We start from the raw sequence: 23632 nt of genomic DNA, 5'->3' as shown, positions 1-23632 counted from the left end.
GCAAAGGTGCAGCCCTGCAATTGCTTGCTCAGGCCTGCTGCCAATGAACCTCTAGACAGGGCATTTTAGAAGGGAGTGTGAGTACCCACACTTCACCCCACCACGCGTCACCTGCCGATCGACTTTGCCGCACCCATTTGCACCGCTGGGTGGGCAGAGCGGGTGTAGGGATGGTGGATTTAAGAACGGCCGCGCCCGGAAGACGGGAGCGAACCGGCGGCCTGTGGGTTGCAAGTCCAGTGCGCTGTCCGTTACGCGACCGCGGCGGCTTCCTGTAGGGTACGCTACGGAAGCAACGTTAGTCTCCGACTCAATGAGTTTACCGGTGCATTGTGAGTAAACAGAGACGCATATCTCGTGGCACTTCAGAGACAATAAATTGTGAAGTCCAACTCGAAGGATGGCTCCTTTTATGTCGCACATTCCCCGACGGGCAGATCGGCAAATAAGGCAACCTCAAAGTCAGCAATTCCAAAAACCATCACCGCGATAAATGCGTGCGGGGCCTGTCGTTCTTTCAAAGTAATTATCTAAAGTTTAAAAAAGTGGCTTATTCGTGGAATGACTTGATGGTTTCACGCGTGCACCAAATTTGAAGGCGCCATCATCGCCGCCATGCCAACGCGGAAGAAATAGTCGGTCTTGCCCGCGTGCGTCCGACACCGTGATCATTGATGAGAATGTCTCCGTCAATAAGAATGGTGCGCAAATGACAACTCGGCGGATTTACAGCTCCTCATCGGCGGACATACCGTGCCAAAGTTGAAATCCTCTTCGTGATTGCACTGACGGAAAAGCCACATCTCCAGAGTGGTCGAAGCGTGCGTCTGAAATCGTGGCGCCGCATCGATGACAACAAATAACCTTGGCCGTCTTGCCACCACGCACTCCACTCACGGACCCCCCCCCACCCCAACCCACCCCAACCCCCTCCCACCCCCCCTACACGCACACAGCCACAACTCTGTGTGCGTGTGTGTACCGCGCCCTCCGTAAAGCGTCGCTCAAGAGCCGGGCGTGATGCCCGACCAGCGCGGGCGAATTAACGGCGACCGAGTTTGCTGCCTACGTTTATAATTTCTCTCTCGCGCTGGTTCCTTCCGCCGGTGAACTCGCGCTCGCGCCGCTCTCCGTCGGCGCTCACACGCCGCAGCCGCAACCCTGCCCGAGATTCGTCCCGTAGACGGCCGAACGGAGCGACGGGAGCATCGTCGTCGAAGTAAATCATATCGCGTTCGCCCCTCGAGGCACCACCTCGGTAAGTAGCATTAAAAACAACAAAAACGGTTCGTGGCGAGCGGTTATTTATTTTGGCATCAATTACCGGCAGCGGCTCGGTTTCCGACGCGCCCACGGACAACGGGCTCCGATTAAATCGTCTCCCAAGACGTCCTCTCGACGCTTTGCTCGTGACTCGCGGCGACCGCGGGCAATTTGCGGCGCGTCTGCGTGGGCAGCCGCGCGAGCCGCCCCACAGGCCGCCGCCCGGGGCTCGCGCGGCCGAGATGCGGAGAAATCGCGGCCCATTTCCACCTCGCGCTAATCTACTTAATTGTCGTCAACACTTATTTAATGTTCGCGGCGGAGCGTCGAGTGCGCGCGCCTGATGCAAAAAGAAAACACGCGGAAATTCTGGCGAGGCACAAGCTCGACGCCCGAACAGGTGGCGGGCGGGCGGGCGGGCGGGCGGGCGGGCGGGCGGGCGGGCGGGCGGGCGGGCGGGCGGGCGGGCGGGCGGGCGGGCGGGCGGGCGGGCGGGCGGGCGGGCGGGCGGGCGGGCGGGCGGGCGGGCGGGCGGGCGGGCGGGCGGGCGGGCGGGCGGGCGGGCGGGCGGGCGGGCGGGCGGGCGGGCGGGCGGGCGGGCGGGCGGGCGGGCGGGCGGGCGGGCGGGCGGGCGGGCGGGCGGGCGGGCGGGCGGGCGGGCGGGCGGGCGGGCGGGCGGGCGGGCGGGCGGGCGGGCGGGCGGGCGGGCGGGCGGGCGGGCGGGCGGGCGGGCGGGCGGGCGGGCGGGCGGGCGGGCGGGCGGGCGGGCGGGCGGGCGGGCGGGCGGGCGGGCGGGCGGGCGGGCGGGCGGGCGGGCGGGCGGGCGGGCGGGCGGGCGGGCGGGCGGGCGGGCGGGCGGGCGGGCGGGCGGGCGGGCGGGCGGGCGGGCGGGCGGGCGGGCGGGCGGGCGGGCGGGCGGGCGGGCGGGCGGGCGGGCGGGCGGGCGGGCGGGCGGGCGGGCGGGCGGGCGGGCGGGCGGGCGGGCGGGCGGGCGGGCGGGCGGGCGGGCGGGCGGGCGGGCGGGCGGGCGGGCGGGCGGGCGGGCGGGCGGGCGGGCGGGCGGGCGGGCGGGCGGGCGGGCGGGCGGGCGGGCGGGCGGGCGGGCGGGCGGGCGGGCGGGCGGGCGGGCGGGCGGGCGGGCGGGCGGGCGGGCGGGCGGGCGGGCGGGCGGGCGGGCGGGCGGGCGGGCGGGCGGGCGGGCGGGCGGGCGGGCGGGCGGGCGGGCGGGCGGGCGGGCGGGCGGGCGGGCGGGCGGGCGGGCGGGCGGGCGGGCGGGCGGGCGGGCGGGCGGGCGGGCGGGCGGGCGGGCGGGCGGGCGGGCGGGCGGGCGGGCGGGCGGGCGGGCGGGCGGGCGGGCGGGCGGGCGGGCGGGCGGGCGGGCGGGCGGGCGGGCGGGCGGGCGGGCGGGCGGGCGGGCGGGCGGGCGGGCGGGCGGGCGGGCGGGCGGGCGGGCGGGCGGGCGGGCGGGCGGGCGGGCGGGCGGGCGGGCGGGCGGGCGGGCGGGCGGGCGGGCGGGCGGGCGGGCGGGCGGGCGGGCGGGCGGGCGGGCGGGCGGGCGGGCGGGCGGGCGGGCGGGCGGGCGGGCGGGCGGGCGGGCGGGCGGGCGGGCGGGCGGGCGGGCGGGCGGGCGGGCGGGCGGGCGGGCGGGCGGGCGGGCGGGCGGGCGGGCGGGCGGGCGGGCGGGCGGGCGGGCGGGCGGGCGACGACTTTTTCCAACTCCTCTCGTGTTTCCAACTTTCGAAGAAAAAAGTGATGAACGCCGCCACGGCCGCCACGGTGGGGAGAGCGTGGGAGAGCGTGGGAGAGAGGGCGAGAGAGCAGCGACGGCTACAAACGCCGCCTCGCTTCTCCGTGTCTCTCTCTCTCTCGCCGACGCTCTCTCCGCATAGGCTGGAACATGAATATCACAAAATATCCTGCGAGTCTGCAACCCCCCCTCCCTCCCTCCCCCCTCAAGTTTCAAGACACAGGTGTGAGTAGGAGCAGGAGGGAGGAGGGGGGGAGGGAGAACCGCCACGGTGGCCACCATCCCTTGTAGCCATGACGAGTCCTGCCCGAGTCAAGTAACACAACTAAAAATGTGTAGGAGGCGAATAGCCTGCTACGTTATTTTGATTCCATTGAAATCCACCACGACGAAGCGAATGGTTATTCTGCGGTGTGGACGATACAGTGTTGCGTCCAACTCAGACCCCGTATCCAACAGGGAGAGTCCTTGCCTATAAACATCAGGGCATTTCGACAGGGTTAGTTCAAGCACGCCCGACGCTGTCGGTGTTGAAACTGCTCCAGAGTGTACATGTGTGCAACCAGTACCGCTGAAAAAATAACAACTCCCAGAAGGCCGTGTGGACATTGGGATTTATTAAAAAAACTTTATTTGTGATGGAGTATTGTCTGCTAATTTATGTAATTTATCTCACTGGTCAATGTAATGTCTCTAACTCCCCTCTGTCCTAAAGTTCGTGAGTTCCTCTTTCTGTCTCTTTGGGTCATTCCAAGCTTGTGCCTCTCCTTCCTTTTTTCCTGCACCAGCAGCACCAGAAACAACCGAAGCACCATCAGCGGCAGCAGCAGCACCACCAGACGTAGCAGGAGCGGCAGCAGCAGCAGCAGCAGCAGCGGCAGCAGCACCAGAAACAACCGAAGCACCATCAGCGGCAGCAGCAGCACCACCAGACGTAGCAGGAGTGGCAGCAGCAGCAGCAGCGGCAGCAGCACCAGAAACAACCGAAGCACCATCAGTGGTAGCAGCAGCACCACCAGACGTAGCAGGAATGGCAGCAGCAGCAGCGGCAGCAGCAGCAGACGGGAAACTTGTGCACGTAATTGTTAGAGGGCCACTCAGCAGCGGAAACAAACACTGAGAATAAACTCCACCTGCCCCCCACCGCTCCAAGTGAGACGATGCCACGCTGACCCGGCCCTCGCAGACATCATTAGCAGATTTGCTGGTGCCTGAGCGACACGGATCCGACCCTGCCAACACGACCACGGATGAGCGTCACTCTTCCCAGCCAGGGGTCCGTCCCGTCAGCCGTGGGTCATCTGTCGCGACGAGCGGTTTCACCCGCTCCGCCTAAGCCGCCCAGAGGCGCCCCCCCACCCACCTCCTCCACACCCCCCCACCCACCTCCTCCACAGCCCCCCACCCACCGACAGCGGGGACCCCCTCGCCACAACGCGTAGCGTGCGCCCGGCTGTGGGCGGCGATTGCCGCGTGTGGCCGTGGGTGCGTCAAGCGTTGCGGATAGGTGCTTGCCGCGCTGCGTCACGAACCCCCAGCCGCCCGAGTTCGATTCCCGCTCACGGCCACCAACACCGGTGATGGATACCTTAAACGGTCTTTGGGCATCCCCTAGGTGGACTCAGCCTTAAACGGATACCTGATGCGGTGTGTGGGGAGGCAACGGCGGCCAGGCGTGGCGTTGACCACCCACCTGCCGTGCCAAGCTTAACAAAACTTGCCCTAGCAGTCTGTTAAGGCTATTCGAGCGATCTTTGTGTCAGTGTCCTTTCCCATCATCATTATCTTCAATATAAATCATTAAAATCATGGTCACTATGATGATGATTATGATCATTCGTCTCGTAAATCATAATTATTCATCAACTTCAAAACCGTTGTTTATAATAATTATCAACATGATTGAAAAATCCCTGTCCGTTTACATTTCGGTACCAGCAACCATGCCCGGAATCTGTTTAATGTTTCTGCAATCAAATGGGTAGTTGTGCTACGATCAGGCTAAAAATAATCTGCCCAAGCTGACTCACGCTACAGGTGGATTAATTATGAACCTTCATTTGTTCGTGCCATATGTTCAATTATTTTTCATGAAATGCAGTTGCTTTTGCTCTCATTTCTATTCGCTTCGTTCCTTTACTTAATTGTATTTGGTGACCCGTGTCCTAATTGCAACTGATCCTCATCCTGGGACCTTGAGTTTTCAGCTGGTTACACCAAATCAGCGTGACACTCGAATAACAGTGTCATAATCATGATCAGTATTGACAACGATACTCATAATCATCAGAATCATTATTGATCACAACAAATCTGGCTGTCTCCTGATGATGCTAGTTGCAATTACTTGCAAAACGTCGTACTCGAATTGTAAATGTTGTGGGTTTACTCTCCGACACACCGGTGTGCTGTACTAGTAACGAACTGGCATGTTTTGTTTAAGTGACAAACATTACTAATTGGCTGTGTTGGGTGGTGGCGGGTTTAACGACACATTTATATATTTATGCGATCTCACCCAAAAAATCTCTATTATGGATAACGATTATTATAATCAGGATCATTGTCACAACACTCAAATCATCTTCCTCGGCGTTGGCATAATCATCACCATCATGAACAACAACTTCAATCTGTCACAATTACTATCATTAGCAAGCATTGTCATCATCACCCCCCTCATCGTGGATTTATCATAGTTAATGATGATGATGATGATGAATCTCAATTATGATTACTAGTCACAGTCTTCACCGTCATCATCAAAACACGTTGCTTCTAAAGATATTTTTTCAACATCCCACACATCAATTAGTTTTCCTTTACAAGCAGAGGTAAAAAAAAGAGAATAAATCACCGAATCCTACGAATTCATTAATTGAAACATCAATCCACGTGAGCTCAACTGTCGCACACGTGACCTCCGAAGCGCCGACGAAATGAAACGTGCCACAGCACCCGTGACATCGCCGGGCTCCCGTGCGACGCAGCGAGCTTGGTCGCCGCGTCGACCAAGCGTTCACTTTGCTCTTTCCCGCGCGAATCGAACAAAAATTCCAGGAGACGGAAAACTCATCCCAGGGAGGGACGGTCGCCACTTCCTCCGCCCACAGTGCCCGGTGACAGACCACCCTGTGGGGGCTTTAGCCAAGTCCGAGTCGGTGGATTCAATTCGGTCAGTCTCTTAGGCGCGTCGACTAAATTGAATCGAGATTGAAAACGCATTTATTGATAAATGCTTTTTGTGTTGAGTTCCTTGTCCTTCCGCCTCTCACCTCCGATTAGCACGGTTGGCTACGTACGGTGGGAAATAAGTTCAACATACATACACTGCCAAAAATGCAGTCCACTCTTAGCTACAGGGAGGCAGGCTGGCAGAGCAGTGGTAACAACTTGTGCCTCGCAACATGGAGTACCTGGGTTCAACTCCCGACTCGAGCGCCTATCTGCGTGGAGTTTGCATGTTTGTGTGCTCTCCCCCTGTTCTTCCTGGGCTTCCTCTGGGTTCTCGGGATTCCTTCCATAACACAAAACACACACACACAAACAACGCAATCGGTGTTGGCCAAATCATCCCAATGCTGAAAAATTACACTGCAAATGACTCAACTGGGATTACACAAAGCAGCAGCAGCAGCAGCGTCGCCCTCTTTCGCAGAAAGCTTGGCAGGACCCTCCTGAAAAGGAGGATCCACAAATATCCACAACCGCCATGGTTTGTGAGCTTCAGTATGAACATTAACCAGCTAATCGACGCATAAATTAACTGCCCTGCCGGCAGTGACACGGTTCCCGCAGGTGCTGTGGTTGTCTGGACACTTTGTTTAGAGATGTGGCTTGCGAAGAGCTCTGTGAGCTAAAGCGACCTCCATTCGCTCTCAGAGAGATCTGTGAGCTAAATCAACTTACATTCACTCTCATAGAGCATGAGCCAACACCAGGCCACTGCGCATATGTACACGATGCCATAACCACGGGGACACCCCGAACCTCCAGAGAATAGCTTGCGTCTCCGCATGCGAGTCCTGGCTGCGAGCTCGATTCTCGACCGTGCCGAGTTCACGATGTTCCTCCACGCTTGAGCCGTTGCTCTTTTACGCGTCGTGGTAACAAGTTACCATCTTTCCGTTGTCATCTCCCACTCGCTCTTCTCAGAGTCAGTGGGAGCACTTCCACTGAGCCCCGCGCTGAGATGAGCGAGCGAGAGAACGGAGAGAGAGATACACCGAGAGGCTTTTGAAAATGAGGTGGTGTCCTAGGAGTGCAAATAAACAAAATAAACCGCCGCACGCCATTCGCTCGGGGTGTCGCCGGGTTCCAATACCGCGTGCGGAGATGCCGAAGCTCCGGGCCTGGATTACGGAAAATCCACAAACTCTTCTCCGTTCCCGCCGTCCATGAGTTTCGTGCGCGGGTCCACGCAGCGGTGCTGAATTTCGGCCGGAAACGTTCGGCCAAACGCCGTTCCGGGAATTTCCTCGGCACGCCACGTCCGTCGCTGACAACGACCACGGCGAGTCCAATGGGGTCTGATATTTTATGACACAAAAAAATCACGAGCGTCGTTGTGTTGAGAAGCTTAGGAACACAAAATACATTTCCACACGATAAGCCACTTCGTTGAGCTGTCATTTGCGGCCAGGTCACTTCTGAAAAGAAGCTAATAGCTCAGTGCGCCTTACCTGGTAAGATGAAAATGTATTTTCTTTTATTTGTATACTTTTTTTAAGTGATTTATTTACCTTTCCTATACTTTGCACTGCTATCGTGTTTTTCTATTGTTTGTTGTTGTAACGTTCTACTGGACATCTTTGAAAAAGAGCTTTATAGCTCATCGGATTCGTCCAGTATAAATATTCTGATTCTGATTTTAAATCAGCAGACAAGACGCCTCCTCCGTCACATATCTGTCTCCCCAGGTGTTTTTGTTCATTACATGCCATCAGCCGCACGGCCTTTCTGGGAAAAAAATCCCTTTTCAGCAGCATTGCTTCAAATAAAGTAAACGCTGGAATAGTTTCAACAGTCTGCATCTCATATTCTTAGTTTTTTCGGTAAAGTCACGTTGAAGAGAAACAACAAAATAACAAAATATATATAAACAATAAAAAATTCTCACGACGTTTCGACCATAACTCAAACGGTCATCATCAGGTGTGTTGATGACCGTTTGAGTTATGGTCGAAACGTCGTGAGAATTTTTTTATTGTTTTATATATATTTTGTTATTTTGTTGTTTCTCTTCAACGTGACTTTACCGAAAAAACTAAGAATATGAATTACTGCAGTCACGAAAGCTTTAAATCAAAATTTAGTCTGCATCTCATCAATGCTGGTGAACTGCCAGATACTTATAGGCAAGGAACCTCTCTCATAAATATTTGTTTAATATGTATATATGTATATGTTACAACCTGTTCGTAGGATTATAGGGTACAATAATATCGGACTCTTTTCGATAGACAGACCTTGTACTCTAGTGGTAGTGCCTTATGCTGATAATCGCTAAAGCCAAGCGACTAGCAATTAATAGCCCTGTCAAAATTGTAACAGATTTAGAGATCCCACGTTTCTTGAATTGAGCAAAGTTATGCTAACTTGGGAGAACAGTGCAAGGTAAGATGCAGAAAGGGAAGCGGGGTGATCTGCAGTGTGGTGAGTGGGTGGGTGATTGAGCGAGTGGTTGAGTGGGTGAGTGAGTGGGTGAGTGGGTGAGTGAGTGGGTGGGTGGGTGATTGGGTGAGTGAGTGGGTGAGTGAGTGGGTGAGTGAGTGAGTGGGTGAGTGAGTGGGTGAGTGAGTGGGTGAGTGGGTGAGTGAGTGGGTGAGTGGGTGAGTGAGTGGGTGAGTGAGTGGGTGAGTGAGTGAGTTGGTGGGTGATTGGGTGAGTGAGTGAGTGGGTGAATGAGTGGGTGATTGAGCGAGTGGTTGAGTGGGTGAGTGAGTGGGTGAGTGAGTGAATGCGTTATTCTGTGACGTGCAGTGTTGTGGCTGAAACACAGTGTGGATCAGACAAAGCAGTCAGGTCGAACGAGTCCTCAACGTGGTGGATGTATAGATGTTGAACTTCTTTCACACCATATAAAGGCAACCATGCTAATCGCAAGTGCGGCGGGGAGGGGGGGGGGCATACAAACCATGGCAGTAGCGATAGAGGAGCGACGAGGAGACGACTGACCGAGCGAGCGGCTCGCGTGAATCGGGCGAGTGCCAATTCACGCGAGGAGCAAACGTCTCTCCCCCCCCCCGCCCTCTACCAACGCGATTCGGTGCCGTGACATGAGCGCCCATACTTCACCGCCCGCGTCGCCTCGCCCCGTCCGCCCCCGCGCTCCCACGTGCAGCGGTCGCTGGCACTTTTCATTATCAACGATTTCATGCAATGTCAACATCGTGACACATTAATTACCAATCGTCAGCTGCTGCCCGCGCGCATATTTACGAAAAACGTGGCAAGCGCCGGGCGCGAATCGCGGCGCGCGTAAGTGGAAGTGACAGCGAGAACGACGGGGGGGGGAGGGGGGGGCGGGCAGGGGTGGGGTGGGGGGGTGACAGCACCTGAACAACCACGCATACCTCGCCGAGACGTATCGCTCCTGACACCGCCAAGCGGAAAATAATTCTTGAATAAATACGAGGATGTTTGGAAGGCTATGGTGGGTGCAGGAGGAGTTGGTGGGGGGGGCGGCGGTAAAACATATATATAAATAAAAGTGAATTGTTCCAAAGAGGCCCGTTGTTTCTGCCTCTCTTGCGAAGTAACACCTCTCCGGGATAATTTTCAGGCTGTGTGTATACGCTCCCCGAGGCTTCGCAACAGGCGTGTTAGCGCCTGCTCTTGCTCTTGTCGCCGCTGGAAAAAAAGAAGAATAATAATAATAAAAGCTCGCGTGAAACTTTTCCCACAAACGAAAATAAAATTAACTTTTTTTTTATATTATATAAAATGTACTTGGAACACCTGCGATGCAGGCTAGCAGCAATCATACCAAGAAAATACCATAAACAAATCTCTAATTATTTCGCCCGATCGTTTCGCGACATTGGTTTAGATTTCATTAAAAAAAAAGAACGTGTGGTGTCCGTAACTCTGTGAGTGCGGGTGTCGGAGCAGTTGTGGAAACGGAAGTCTCAATTCGGAGTCACCAACCAAAAACTAAGCAACGACAGGGCGTACTCGCGCGACAATTGGGCACGGGGACGTCACGAACCGGCGCTGCGTTCGCGAGCAGACTGCGTAGGAAGCGCCTATAGAAGGGCTTGATGGTGGCCGGTGGTCGAGACGAGCGATGGAGTGGCAGCCGAAGGGGGGAAACGCGTCGGAGAAACACTTCCTGCGCGGAAATGGGGCGATGAGATCGGTCGGCGAGTTGCGCGACCGCGAGAGATGGCGACAGCTTAAAAAGGCCTTCATCCAGCAATGGCATGGCTCAAGTCCCGAGCCATGGTCATGAAAATCTCATGGGAGTCGTGGGGGGGGTAACAATGCTTCGTTTATGAATAACTTCCAAAACGTACATCCGCACAATCAACATCAGCCGTGATTGATCCGCTGCTGGATGACGGCTTCCAAAGCCATCGTTCTGCCTCACGGTGCCGCGATGCAAAAATATACGTGGCTCCCGGCCTTCAGCCATTCCATCGCTCCATCGCTCCATGGTGGACGTGCCCCTGAGGTGTGCACCCTAGTTAATGTGCTGCTCCCATCGTTAATCCCAAACACCAAACCAAACGGTCATTATCGATATCATCTGCTTCATCGACATCACCACCACACAGCAAGCAGGAAGGCACGACTCCCGTCAAGCATGTCACGTGATTCCCCACATTGTACGTGAAACACTCTTTGACCTTGTCCAGAGCACCAGCTCAAGAGCCGAATGTGAGGGTATATTGTAGATCCTTTTCGTCCTCATGAGGACTTAGTGCAATGATGATTACGAAAGAGGGAGAAACCGTTCTACCAAGTGTTTCACTGGTACCCGTTTGTCGGGATGGGCATATTTCCCCAACCATAGCAGAGGTTTTTGGGTTAGATCGCGTAAATATGTGTCGTTAAACCCGCCACCACCCGGCATAGCCGATTAGTAAGGTTTGTCACGTAAACAGAACGTGCCAATTCGCTGCTATTATAGCACACGGGTTTTGTTTACACGACAATTGGCTGTGTCGAGCGGTGGCCGGTTCAACGACACATTTTTACTTACGCGATCTAACTCAAAAAACCTCGACTGTGAACAACATTTGGTCGAGGAATCCTACGCATCAAATTTCCCCAACCCTTTCGAGTCGGCGGTCCAAACTATAGCAGCACGGCCGCACGTTCAGCTCTTGAGCTCGTGGTCTGGACAAGGCCGAGAGCGTCGTGCATGCTAAGCGTGGCGAACACACGACATCCACGCAAGGGATACGGATGCGAGTCGTTGCCTTCCTGCCGTTTGTGAGCAAGGAGCCCTTTCGCGTGCTGCTAAACCTATTTGTCTCCGGCCTGCACGCGTTCCCCTGTTGCGAACCGCGCGGTGTCCCATCCGTTACAGAACGCGTTTGGGTGTGAAACGTCTTCTGTTCGCGCGCACGACTCCGATCGACTCAAGTCGAACACAAAATCAACTCGAAGCCGCCCAGGTGTGCCGTTGCCTCGCCAGCCGAAAGCGAGGCTGGGGGGTTGGTGGATTCCGCGAGGAAGGGCGGCCGCACCGAGCGCTCACCGCTTTACAGCCGGGCGCGTGTCACAGATCATCGCCGCCACCGCTCACTCGGCAGACGCCAAGGGGGCGGGGGACAGCCTGGGCACAAAGTGTCGCAGCTGTGCACACAGCTTTACCTAGCATCAAATATTCACCGCTGTGTATTGCATTTCAGTTTGCGAAACACAGATTAGATAAACATAAACGCGTGTGCGAAGCGTGGCACAGAATCAGAATTCGCAAGGCTCACAGCACCATGCCAACTGTTAGATATGCCACCGCTGCTGCTGCTGCTCTGCCCCACTGCTGCTGTCAATGCCACTGATGTCGTTGCTGTTGCCGTTACTGCTGCTGCTGCTGCTGCGTAGGACGAGCAAAACGATCTCCAGGTTTGATTCCGCGCGACAAGCGACAGACGTCTGCTGCGCCGAACGTTCATTCACGGCCATTTGGGGCGATCCGTCCCCCAATGCGGGACCCTCCTGAAAATGAGGCCTTGCGAACCACGTCGAAACATTCCTGGGGAAAAGGGGAACTATTACAGAATAAATCATCGAATCGCACTCATTTGTCGTGCGATTGGAATGGGTGCAGAAGCACAACACCCGATTGCGTCCAGGGGTTGCTCAAAGATACTTCGCCGCGTTGGCTAACGTCGGCTGGTGAAGGCCCCGGGACCCGTTCGGATATCACTCGCCACCGGCGTTCGTCACGGATTTGTTCACGGCGCATCGCATGAACCACTGAATCGCCATTCTACACTACGCAAGGTACTAGCAATTTGACTCAAACTCCGAGGCCAAGTACTAGAGACGATCAGAACTTGACAATACAGAGAAGTACAGGATACAACGCCAGAAGGGACGATGGCCCACCGGTCGAGACTAAGGACGGTGTGGCAGCCAAAAGAAAGGATTGCGCCCGAGGGCACGTCCCTCGCAGAGGTGGAGCGAAGAAATCGGCTCTTGTGCAGGAGCTCGATGGATCGTTGCATCGCGAAACCGTGAGAGGTGGCGCGAGCTTGCGGAGGCCTTCATCCAACAGCGGATAGATCACGGCAGGTGATGGCAATGACGATGATGAGTCAGTGCAGCCTCACTCGAATTCCCACAGCATTAGCACGTTGATGAAATACAACGGAAATGTCAGTTATTTACCTGAGGCAAGCCTCGCCGAGTGTCAAGATCGTCCTGCGCTGGGATGTTTTGGCCGACACCATCGATGGGAGTTTGGCTTCGTGTGGAAGGAAACCGGAGAAAACTGCTTTTTTGTGTCTAAGTTTGTCGTCCTTCCACCCGCCGCAACCTCCGATTAGACACGGTTGGCTACGTACGGTGCGAAAGAAGTTCAACATACACACGTACGAAAGGCGGCACTGTGTACGAGGAGAGGGGTGACACTCGGCGCCGAAAAAAGCGAGCGCGAGGGCGGGAGAGCTGTGCTCTCAGCATCGTCCGTGGCAAGTCATAAATGCTGCATGCCGCAGACCGGCAGCAAGAAGGGCATTAACAAATCTCCCTCTCTCCCTCTCTAAAACGCGCGCTCGCACACACACGGAGCGAAGAGAGATGGGGGAGAGAGAGAGAGGGATGGGGGAGAGAGGGCTGAGATGACACAATTTTGATTGACGCGGAAAAACTTGCTTGCGGGATGTAGCTGCCCATCTGCCGGGCTAAATGGAGCGCTGAGTGACGGGCGGAAGTGGACGATGGCTCTGCGTGCGCGACGGCCCCAATTTTTATTCTTCCTTCCTCGCCGCCCGCCCGCATGCACCGACTTGGGTCGGTATTGTGCCATCGGACAGTCAATAAGAATTCGTGCACAAGAGGCGAGATGGCTTTTTGAGCGCGACCCCACGTCAAGCTGAGGTTGCGTGTATCGACGGCGAGTGACGTGCATGGAGGTGGGGGGGGGGTAGATTGGGAGCGGCAGGCCGTGTTGCGATGGGGGGAGGGGGGCGGGTGTTCGCTTTTGCCGTACCGTCCACCGCGAAACCGAGTCGTTTGCGGTAGTGGTTGTGGTGGTGGTGGTGGTGGCAGCGAGGGCAGGGTGAGAGCCCGTGGGAGGCAGGCAGCGGACCCATCTCACACCGGGCCCTGAGACTGGGCCCTCATTAATGAAGGCCCCCGCGCCCTGGGTCACGCCCCGTGTCGGGCTATCTTGTCAGAAAAAAGTCTGGCAGACAGGAGCCCGTTATCCGACACCTGTACAGCTGCTCGCTTTGGCGTCGACAGAAATGACATAATTAGGTGAAGACGGCTGAGTTTCGGGTGGCCTCGTTCTCCCTTTCTCCTCTCGTCGCGTCAGCAACGCAACCGCTGGACGGTGCGGCGACTCAGCGCAGCGGGGAAAATATTAAAGGTCAACGCGCGCTGACCTCCCTCGCTCCGGCCCCGGGAATGACGACGAGAGACGGTCGTTCGTGAGCGGCACGACTAGCGAGTGCCCAATGGAGCCGCGCGGTAATTAAATTAATTCCCTAATTGACGGAGCGAGAATTGCGGTCGCGCGGCCGCACGTTTTTCCTGCGGCCCCGCCCGCCCGCACGCCCGCACGCCCGCACGCACGCACGCATGCACGCACGCCCGTCGTCGTTCACTCGCGACGCCCCGTGAACGTCGCCACGTCATCCTCGAGCCGCTCGCGAGCTGAACGTAGGCCGGGCCCGATGCACGAGACGTCCCGCGGCTTCGTATCGCACGGTCCGCCGGCCGTCCCCAGGAAGCGTCTCGATTATAAAAAGCAAACTCGATAGGAAGGTGTGACAGGCATGCTCGCTGCTCGCTGCTCGCTGCTGCTGCTGCTGGCTTGATCACTCAGTGATCTCGAGAAGGTTCTCAGCCGTTGCGTATGTTGAACTTCTTTGAATAAAAGGAGCGTGTTTGTCCATCACAAGCTCGTCGGCGGTAATGGCGGTGGTGCACAAGCACTGTTAACAACAACAACAAAACAACAACGACAAAAACGCATTATTCAATAACACCGTGGCCTAAAAAAACAAACCAGTTGATTTTTGTTTTCACGCGCGCCACACACGCGCATGTGTGGTGCGCGTGTAACGCGCGTGTGTGGTGCGCGTGTGTGGTGCGCGTGTGTGTAGCGTGTGTGTGGTGCGCGTGTGTGGTGCGCGTGTGTGTAGTGTGTGTGGTGCGCGTGTGTGGTGCGCGTGTGTGGTGCGCGTGTGTGGTGCGCGTGTGTGGTGCGCGTGTGTGGTGCGCGTGTGTGGTGCGCGTGTGTGGTGCGCGTGTGTGGTGCGCGTGTGTGGTGCGCGTGTGTGGTGCGCGTGTGTGTAGCGCGTGTGTGGTGCGCGTGTGTGGTGCGCGTGTGTGGTGCGCGTGTGTGGTGCGCGTGTGTGTAGCGCGTGTGTGGTGCGCGTGTGTGGTGCGCGTGTGTGTAGCGCGTGTGTGGTGCGCGTGTGTGGTGCGCGTGTGTGTAGCGCGTGTGTGGTGCGCGTGTGTGGTGCGCGTGTGTGGTGCGCGTGTGTGGTGCGCGTGTGTGGTGCGCGTGTGTGGTGCGCGTGTGTGGTGCGCGTGTGTGGTGCGCGTGTGTGGTGCGCGTGTAACGCGCGTGTGTGGTGCGCGTGTGTGGTGCGCGTGTGTGGTGCGCGTGTGTGGTGCGCGTGTGTGGTGCGCGTGTGTGGTGCGCGTGTAACGCGCGTGTGTGGTGCGCGTGTGTGGTGCGCGTGTGTGGTGCGCGTGTGTGGTGCGCGTGTGTGGTGCGCGTGTGTGGTGCGCGACGTCTATTCGCGGGTGCTTACGCGTCGTAAAAAAGCTCGGAAATCGCCTCGGATTTGGACGTTTTAAAAAGCATCGCAAAATGTGCGGAATCGTCTCTCGAATTAGGGCACCCCCCACTACCACCCCCCGTGCTTGCGCCGCGTGGTGGAGGGGGGCGGTGGAGCTGTCAAACCTAGCCGCGTATTGACACATACCACAAAGGGAAAGGGAGCGTCTCTTACAATCCCGTAAGCTAATTAACGATCAAGGACTGACAGTTCTTGCAAGTGCCGTTGGTCTAGGACTGACGAAATGCGCGGCAATTACTGAGGAGGTAAAGAAATTCCCTCCCCGTGCACGCAAGGGGCAGCCCTGGCAGGACGCTTCCTCTTCAGTCTCAGCAGCACTTTCATCTCAGAATGCGTTTTCGTCTCATTTCATGATTGGGTAACTTCTTCTTTCTTCCAATTAAATTGTAAATGAAGTGCCCCGAGAATCCAAAGATGATGATTAAGCCCACCTCTTCAGATAGCTGCGAGTAAATAGGCGTCCGTCTGTGGCCGGAATAGACGCTGCGTACGTCCTTACGCACGCAAGGGACGGGATGTAGGCGTTGCCAGCTCGACGCTAAATTGTAATAATTATTGTGCTTACTGCTCCGTTTTCACACGGAAATGCCTGTTCATGGATTCACGTTACGAAAGGCCGGCTCTTTATTGTCTTTAGCGTCGCACTCGACGGGAAGCGGACTTTGAAACCGGGATCGCGTATCCGTAAGCGTATCGCACGGAACTGAAAGCGACGCGGAACTTTCGACTGAGCCTGCGCTATCAAGTCAAAGAAGCCAAAGTTATTTCTGGCATTGAGGCGGTGCCCATTTACAGCGCTCAACGAGTGGTGGGATTTCCACATTCCTATGGCGGGGGCGAGCGTATCCATAGGACAACCATTGTATCGACCCAGGAGGGATGATGAAACCAATCAACTCCAGGCCATACTTTTTGTTGGGGGTAATTAATTATAGTTATAAGCTAAGACTGCTCTGACTCCCGGGTACAGTTTGGTGATAGGGGTCCTGCATTGGGATGCTTGGCCAATACAAAATAATGAGCATTTGTCTACGTGTGAGAGGAAACCGACGGAACGCAGGGAGAACTCACCACGTGGCCATACGAGGTGGGTGACACGCAGCACTGTCGTCTCCCGTGGCCACACTTCGGTGGATGACCACCACCTCAGTGGTGGGGTGACCACCAGCTCAGTGGTGGTCACCCATACAAGTGCTGAGGACGCTCCATCCTGCTGAGCTTGCGAGATCCGCTAGGTAGAAGCAAATTGAAGGTATTGGCGAAATTGACACAAAATATTCAATAATTTGGCTCTAATTGTCCACGTCGCACGTGGCAATCCATAAACACACGATGCTTTGTACATGGATGTGACTAATGAGTTTATGCGCGCTCAGAGATATGGGAAGTGGGATTGGGCCCTCATCCGGAAACAATTTTGGGGGAGGGGGGGGGGTGTAGTAGTTTTATGCAGTAGCTGTGTCGGCAGCGTTACGTCCCATTCCAGCGCGCTGGACGGCGTTGATCGACCTCGGCCCGAGCGTGGAGAAATACGCTGCGCGACTTTGGTCCACGGTGGAGAAAGGGTGGCCGCCCTACGCATCAGAATCCGTCGCCGCTAAGGAAGGGCGTTCCGAGTGATTTATCAGCGCGAGAGGGGCCGGCGGCAGTGTGAGATCGTTAGAAAGTTAGGGGCGTCCCGCGCATTGGCGCTGCGTCCATTGTGACAGCACAGGGGCACCCCCTGCTGCCTGCTTATATTCAGATGAGGCTCTAAGTCGATTTTGAAAGGAAAACAAGCGCTTGTTATCGGCCGTATAAATTAAAAGCGGCGCTCTTCTTGGGTTGGGTTTTTTTCTTCCTGTGGGAAGGGGGTGGGGGGGATGCCTCGACCACCCGCGGCAAAAAATTCACGCCGCCAACCGACCGCAAATCGTTCTGTTGAATATCCGTAACCGATGATTGCAACGATGCTGCTACTGCGGTGCAATGGTTATCCTAATCCTGAGCAGGGGTCGGCAAAGCTGCGGCTCTGGAGTGGCTTGCGGCTCTGGAGTGACTTGTGGCTCTGGAGTGGCTTGCGGCTCTGGAGTGACTTGTGGCTCTGGAGTGACTTGTGGCTCTGGAGTGACTTGTGGCTCTGGAGTGGCTTGCAGCTCTGGAGTGACTTGTGGCTCTGGAGTGACTTGTGGCTCTGGAGTGACTTGTGGCTCTGGAGTGACTTGTGGCTCTGGAGTGGCTTGCAGCTCTGGAGTGACTTGTGGCTCTGGAGTGACTTGTGGCTCTGGAGTGGCTTGCGGCTCTGGAGTGACTTGCGGCTGTGGAGTGACTTGTGGCTCTGGAGTGACTTGTGGCTCTGGAGTGACTTGTGGCTCTGGAGTGACTTGTGGCTCTGGAGTGACTTGTGGCTCTGGAGTGGCTTGCGGCTCTGGAGTGACTTGTGGCTCTGGAGTGACTTGTGGCTCTGGAGTGACTTGTGGCTCTGGAGTGACTTGTGGCTCTGGAGTGACTTGTGGCTCTGGAGTGACTTGTGGCTCTGGAGTGGCTTGCAGCTCTGGAGTGACTTGTGGCTCTGGAGTGACTTGTGGCTCTGGAGTGACTTGTGGCTCTGGAGTGGCTTGCAGCTCTGGAGTGACTTTTGGCTCTGGAGTGACTTGTGGCTCTGGAGTGGCTTGCGGCTCTGGAGTGACTTGCGGCTGTGGAGTGACTTGTGGCTCTGGAGTGACTTGCGGCTCTGGAGTGGCTTGTGGCTCTGGAGTGGCTTGCGGCTCTGTAGTGGCTTGTGGCTCTGGAGTGACTTGCGACTGTGGAGTGACTTGCGGCTGTGGAGTGACTTGTGGCTCTGGAGTGACTTGTGGCTCTGGAGTGACTTGTGGCTCTGGAGTGACTTGTGGCTCTGGAGTGACTTGTGGCTCTGGAGTGACTTGTGGCTCTGGAGCGACTTGTGGCTGTGGAGTGACTTGCGGCTGTGGAGTGGCTTGCGGCTCTGGAGTGACTTGTGGCTCTGGAGTGACTTGCGGCTGTGGAGTGACTTGTGGCTCTGGAGTGACTTGTGGCTCTGGAGTGGCTTGCAGCTCTGGAGTGACTTTTGGCTCTGGAGTGACTTGTGGCTCTGGAGTGGCTTGCGGCTCTGGAGTGACTTGCGGCTGTGGAGTGACTTGTGGCTCTGGAGTGACTTGCGGCTCTGGAGTGGCTTGTGGCTCTGGAGTGGCTTGCGGCTCTGTAGTGGCTTGTGGCTCTGGAGTGACTTGCGGCTGTGGAGTGACTTGCGGCTGTGGAGTGACTTGTGGCTCTGGAGTGACTTGTGGCTCTGGAGTGACTTGTGGCTCTGGAGTGACTTGTGGCTCTGGAGTGACTTGCGGCTCTGGAGTGGCTTGCGGCTCTGGAGTGACTTGTGGCTCTGGAGTGGCTTGTGGCTCTGGAGTGGCTTGCGGCTCTGGAGTGACTTGTGGCTCTGGAGTGACTTGTGGCTCTGGAGTGGCTTGCGGCTCTGGAGTGACTTGTGGCTCTGGAGTGGCTTGTGGCTCTGGAGTGACTTGTGGCTCTGGAGCGACTTGTGGCTCTGGAGTGGCTTGTGGCTCTGGAGTGACTTGTGGCTCTGGAGTGACTTGTGGCTCTGGAGTGACTTGTGGCTCTGGAGTGACTTGTGGCTCTGGAGTGACTTGTGGCTCTGGAGCGACTTGTGGCTCTGGAGCGACTTGTGGCTCTGGAGTGACTTGCGGCTGTGGAGTGACTTGTGGCTCTGGAGTGGCTTGTGGCTCTGGAGTGACTTGTGGCTCTGGAGTGGCTTGTGGCTCTGGAGTGACTTGTGGCTCTGGAGTGACTTGTGGCTCTGGAGTGACTTGTGGCTCTGGAGTGGCTTGCAGCTCTGGAGTGACTTGTGGCTCTGGAGCGACTTGTGGCTCTGGAGTGACTTGTGGCTCTGGAGTGACTTGTGGCTCTGGAGTGACTTGTGGCTCTGGAGTGACTTGCGGCTGTGGAGTGACTTGTGGCTCTGGAGTGGCTTGTGGCTCTGGAGTGACTTGTGGCTCTGGAGTGACTTGTGGCTCTGGAGTGACTTGCGGCTCTGGAGTGGCTTGCGGCTCTGGAGTGACTTGTGGCTCTGGAGTGACTTGTGGCTCTGGAGTGGCTTGCGGCTCTGGAGTGACTTGTGGCTCTGGAGTGGCTTGCGGCTCTGGAGTGACTTGTGGCTCTGGAGTGGCTTGTGGCTCTGGAGTGACTTGTGGCTCTGGAGCGACTTGTGGCTCTGGAGTGGCTTGTGGCTCTGGAGTGACTTGTGGCTCTGGAGTGGCTTGCGGCTCTGGAGTGACTTGCGGCTCTGGAGTGACTTGTGGCTCTGGAGTGACTTGTGGCTCTGGAGTGGCTTGTGGCTCTGGAGTGACTTGTGGCTCTGGAGTGACTTGTGGCTCTGGAGTGACTTGTGGCTCTGGAGCGACTTGTGGCTCTGGAGTGACTTGTGGCTCTGGAGTGACTTGTGGCTCTGGAGTGACTTGTGGCTCTGGAGTGACTTGTGGCTCTGGAGTGACTTGTGGCTCTGGAGTGGCTTGTGGCTCTGGAGTGACTTGTGGCTCTGGAGTGACTTGTGGCTCTGGAGTGACTTGTGGCTCTGGAGTGACTTGCGGCTCTGGAGTGACTTGTGGCTCTGGAGTGACTTGTGGCTCTGGAGTGGCTTGTGGCTCTGGAGTGACTTGTGGCTCTGGAGCGACTTGTGGCTCTGGAGTGGCTTGTGGCTCTGGAGTGACTTGTGGCTCTGGAGTGACTTGTGGCTCTGGAGTGACTTGTGGCTCTGGAGCGACTTGCGGCTGTGGAATGACTTGCGGCTGTGGAGTGACTTGTGGCTCTGGAGCGACTTGTGGCTCTGGAGTGGCTTGTGGCTCTGGAGTGACTTGTGGCTCTGGAGTGACTTGCGGCTCTGGAGTGACTTGTGGCTCTGGAGTGACTTGTGGCTCTGGAGTGACTTGTGGCTCTGGAGTGACTTGTGGCTCTGGAGTGACTTGTGGCTCTGGAGTGACTTGCGGCTCTGGAGTGACTTGTGGCTCTGGAGTGACTTGTGGCTCTGGAGTGACTTGTGGCTCTGGAGTGACTTGTGGCTCTGGAGTGACTTGTGGCTCTGGAGTGACTTGTGGCTCTGGAGTGACTTGTGGCTCTGGAGTGACTTGTGGCTCTGGAGTGACTTGCGGCTCTGGAGTGACTTGTGGCTCTGGAGTGACTTGTGGCTCTGGAGTGACTTGTGGCTCTGGAGTGACTTGTGGCTCTGGAGTGACTTGTGGCTCTGGAGCGACTTGTGGCTCTGGAGTGGCTTGTGGCTCTGGAGTGGCTTGTGGCTCTGGAGTGGCTTGCGGCTGTGGAGTGACTTGTGGCTCTGGAGTGACTTGTGGCTCTGGAGTGACTTGTGGCTCTGGAGTGACTTGTGGCTCTGGAGTGACTTGTGGCTCTGGAGCGACTTGTGGCTCTGGAGTGACTTGTGGCTCTGGAGTGACTTGTGGCTCTGGAGTGACTTGTGGCTCTGGAGTGACTTGTGGCTCTGGAGTGACTTGTGGCTCTGGAGTGACTTGTGGCTCTGGAGTGACTTGTGGCTCTGGAGTGACTTGCGGCTCTGGCTTGCGGACTGCAGCTTCGTGATGCGTTAATTATTCACGACCGCCGTCTCTCGTATTCCACGCGTGCATTGCCGCTCTTGAAATATTGAGGTTTTCTTTTTACCGAATTGGAGAAAAAAAATTGCTCTTCTAGTTATGCTGGTTGCCAATCCAGAGGTCGCTGGTTCGATTCCACCTCCCAGTGCCCACCGCCTCTGTCCGTCCAACAGTATAAATGGGTTCACCAGTTAGTCGATCTGTAGCTCGCATTTCGTGGGGTAAAGCGTGGGTACTCCCACCTCTTCCACGACATCTTGGCGAGCCATGGAAAAAGTAGCACAAAATACTCTCTTAGCGCAGCTCTCTGTTGGACGTATGTTCGAACTTCTTCCTCACCGTACGTAGCCAACCATGCAAATCGGAGGGGGGAAGGACAACCAGCTAAACACACAGGGCAGTCTTACGGATGTGAATTTTCAAATCTATATTCAAAAGCGCATCGCTTCCAGTGGCTTCCTAACTCGAGCTCCCCTCCAATAGGCTCCTCATGCCATCAGTGGTGTGACCGAGCAGTTGCTGGGCCGCCCCCGTTAAAGCTTCACCGATGGCAATTGAACGTTTGTTGGCTGCGACGAGACAGTTCTTGATTCACGACGTAAGTGACGAATGCTCAATGCGGTCGCACCAGCTAATGAGAGGCGGCGTCATCATCGTCACAAACGACCGCGCCCGAGCCAACCAGATCGCATTAGTTATAATCGCCGGCGAGTTATCAGCTATAAGTTCAGCGCAGGACACATCAGATATGTGAAATGCTAACATAACCGGGGCCAACAATCGGTCCTGCCAGTTCCCATTCAGCCTCGGCAAACAGACCATATGTTTGTCCATGGGACCGTTCACAGTTGGAACACATCCACCCACGGGAATCCAATCACATTTCCGGCGGAGATGTATTTCACGAGACGGGCGTGCACGTGACCGCTGCTCATCGCTGTACCGACTCCACAGTCGGGGCAGCGGAGATAATGATTCTAAGTGTGTGTGTGTGTGCGAACGTCTGTGTTTCACAACAAAGACAAATATCCGCCCCATATAGCCTCAACAGACTGTTGGGACACGTGCTGTTAGCGAGCACCTATGAAGGCCGGAACGGCACACGAGGGGGTGGGTGGCCAGCACCACACCCAACCGGCCTTCATCATTCCAGTAGCGATGATTTTACGCACCGCACCAGGTATGTATTTTTAGGCTAAGTCGACCTAGGGGAGGCCCAGGACCCGTTCAGATAATCGTCACCGGCGTTGGCCGTGAGTGTGTAGCTAACCGCTAGACTACCACTCCCCACTCACACGCATATATCCACACAAATGCATATTGAAAGAAATATAAGGGTCACAAGTTTAGGCTGAGCAGACTCTTGGGGCAAGTCCTGTTAGTGAACACCGATTAAAGCTGGTGCAGTGCACGAGAAAGTGTTGTGACCAGCACTAATCCCGCCCACCTTTGTCTCCCCAGTGCTGATATGGACACACCACAACAGGTGTCGATCAAGGTCAGGCATCGGACCCTTTTCAGAGCTCACCCACCGCTGATGTTAGTAGACAGGGCCGGGAATTGAACCAAGGTGGTCGGGGTTCGGCGCGCGTTCCGGTGATAACCACTGCTCTAGCGGTACAAAGACACAACAACAACAACAACGACCATGCCGATTTAGTCGAGTATCCTTAATGCGACCGGCAAAGGAGCCCAATTCAAATGCAGCACTGCCTCTCGCGAGCACGGGCGGGGGGGGAGGAAACTCAGCGTCCAGAGCCGAGACCAGAAAAGAAAACAAATCTTTTGGCCTTCGACGCAGGTCATGCGGAGGATGCAAAATGCAACTCGGGTTGCCGGGGGGGGGGGGGGGGTGGGGGGTCATAGTGCAGCGTGTGAACCTATGCGCCACCGCTCTCCCAACCCCCCCCTCGCCCCCCCCCCCACCCCCCGGGGGCCACTCGGCTGTTATTTTCCCGGTGAATGCTAAGAGGTGAACCGTGAGGTGGGTTCGGTGTCACACCTTGCTGCTCTGCATTACCTCTCGTGGCTAAGAGGGCTCTAACAACAACAACACCACCACCCCCGCACGTGCTAGCGTCGCAGCAACGGTATCAATCGCGCGTGGAAACCCCGACCGCGTTGTGGAAACAGAATAAAAGCGACCCTCGTCTTCCCGACGTAACGGACGCTATGGATGCTTCCGAACCAGCCGCGGCGCAATCCACGGCTCTCGGAGTCCTTTCTGTTCCGCGCCGTCGTGTTTGTAGCGTCGCGGTCCGTGCCTTTTGTTTTCTCGGTGCGATTATTTTTTTTTGTGAGTCTCGCATCATTCTGCCTAAAACGAAACTATTTATATTTTAGCGGGTAAAGCCCAGTGAGCCATGTAGCTCTTTTTCAGAAGCGACATGGCAACGAATGATATCTCAACCGGGTGGCTTGTCACCCGTGCGGAAATTTATAGCGGCCGTCAAATGCTTTAAACGCGTGACATTGTTTTTAAATGTTGACGGGGGGAAAAAAACGGAGAAAAATCC

The 23632-nt window shown here is 56.6% G+C and overlaps 1 long non-coding RNA gene across 1 annotated transcript; it reads right to left on the bottom strand.

The window, feature by feature from the left end:
- Positions 1 to 3614: 3614 nt before the first annotated feature.
- On the bottom strand, positions 3615 to 22929 carry LOC142930528 (uncharacterized). The gene is made up of 7 exons (XR_012946476.1): positions 22649 to 22929; positions 16573 to 16732; positions 10221 to 14625; positions 9586 to 9862; positions 7335 to 7539; positions 6427 to 6527; positions 3615 to 3789 (listed from the first exon to the last, which is right to left on the bottom strand). It is a non-coding gene; the product is annotated as an uncharacterized LOC142930528 (long non-coding RNA).
- Between the last annotated feature and the right edge of the window lie 703 nt (positions 22930 to 23632).

Source organism: Petromyzon marinus, chromosome 40 (genome assembly GCF_048934315.1).
Source record: "Petromyzon marinus isolate PM22_M1 ecotype Great Lakes invasive population chromosome 40, UKy_Petmar_22M1.pri1.0, whole genome shotgun sequence".
In the NCBI taxonomy this organism is placed as follows: Eukaryota; Metazoa; Chordata; class Hyperoartia; order Petromyzontiformes; family Petromyzontidae; genus Petromyzon; species Petromyzon marinus.
This window is presented reverse-complemented; position numbering and strand designations above follow the sequence as displayed.